Raw genomic sequence first — 1853 nt, 5'->3', positions numbered from 1 at the left:
AAAAACATTACATACACACCCAAAATGTATCAAAACTTGATGCATGCGAAGTTAGGTGACTTCTACAATTTAAAATTTGTTGACTGTCACATACATTTATTACTTTGATAACTCTAGTTTTAAGAAAAAATCCCACTAAACTATTTTTCTATGAAATTGTATTTCCTTTTTTGAGTAGAATTATTTCAATTGCTGTTTTCTGACACTAGTTATACTTAGGAGGAATCTTATCTGTTACTTGCTGAGAAACCTCATTCTGTATTTCAACAGATTAGACTTTTATATTTTATTACCTATTCATTCACTAGTGTACTCAAAAATATTTGTTGGGTTCCTTCAATGGGCTAGGATTTATTGTAAAAGCTTGTGGACTACAGTGAATAAAAATCCCTATTTTCATGTATTTCTTATATGGAGTCATCATCCTTACTAATTCTCTTTATATCTTCTGTCCACCCTGCCTTTTGCAACAATATTTAACAAATCACCATTCAAATATTTGAAGCAGTTGCCATGTTTCTTTTTAGTCTTCTTTTCTTCCTGTTAGAAACATCCAGGTCCTTTAATCTTATTTTGTTCGACATAGTTTGGAAACACATCACCAGCCATCAAATTCATCCAAGGCTCCATAATTTCTATATGACTCCCTCACCTTTCTTTCATCCTCCTTTAGTGTTCTACTATAATTTGTCAAAGAAGTTTGTAATTGTAGCTTACCAAAAGTAAATTTGATTGTTATACAATATGTAAATGTATAATTGAGAATAACTCTTGTCCAGGACATTATTTATCCATCTACTCAGCCAAAAATGTGTCTACAGTGTTTTTAGAGATGCATCAGAGCTTCAAATCATCCATAGTGGTTCAGCTACAAATGTTTTCAGTCGGATATTTTCAACCCTATATTTCTTTGAGTTTTTTGTTTGTCTGTTGTTTTTGTACTACAGGGAATCATATTTATCTCTGTTAAATTTTGTCTTATTGATTTCAGCCTATTGTTTTAGGCTTTTAAGGTGGTGTCTAGAGTTAATTCTGTTCCGACAATACCTGAATATTTACCAATATTGTGTTACCTACAAATTCGAAGAGCAGACTTTTTCACTCACCATCTATTAAAAAATAAAAATAATAAACCAGATATAAGCATATATCCCTGTGGCAAGCTGCTGGAGATTGCCATTGGCTAATTCTTTGCATGAAGATGTTAAACCAGTTGTTAATTTCCCTTTCTCTGATATTACCCAATTTACATTCCACAAATTTGCAATCAAGTAGTCATAAATGCATTTATAATGCTTTTGTGAAACTGGAATACACCGTAGTTACAGTATGCTCAATAATTTCCCCCAGAAGAATTGTGTAGCTCCTTCCTCTGTGCACTCACTGCACTTTTTATGTACCTACAATATAATACCTACTCAAATTATATTAGAGTCATTTGTTTGCACAGCAGTTCAAGCAATAGTACTCAATATTTATTAGTTGAATGAGTAAATGAGTGGGAGGTAAGTTTGTGCTAACTTCTTAGTCAGAAACCCTAACAGAAAATGACACACGACTGTTGTCCAGTAAATGCTCAATGACTTTTGGCAATACTTAAGGTCTTAGCTAAAGAGATTCAGTATATTAAGATCATTGCATGGCTATAAGTTGTACAGATGACAGGAATTTCTACTTGCATTTACAGCTGAAGAAACTGGAGTAACTAAAAATTATGACTGCTCCAGGGTCTATGACAAAGCAATTTAAAATAGGACTCCCATGTCCTACTTTATAGAAATGTTCCACTGAAGTCACAGACAAATCGGTCAAATCAGAGATTTGATATACCCTTGGGGGTATATCATGTTTTG

The sequence above is a fragment of the Propithecus coquereli genome, unplaced genomic scaffold (genome assembly GCF_000956105.1).
Source record: "Propithecus coquereli isolate 6110/MARCELLA unplaced genomic scaffold, Pcoq_1.0 Scaffold276, whole genome shotgun sequence".
Lineage (NCBI taxonomy): Eukaryota > Metazoa > Chordata > Mammalia > Primates > Indriidae > Propithecus > Propithecus coquereli.
The sequence above is the reverse complement of the archived record's forward strand: the minus strand, read 5'-3'. Positions refer to the sequence as shown.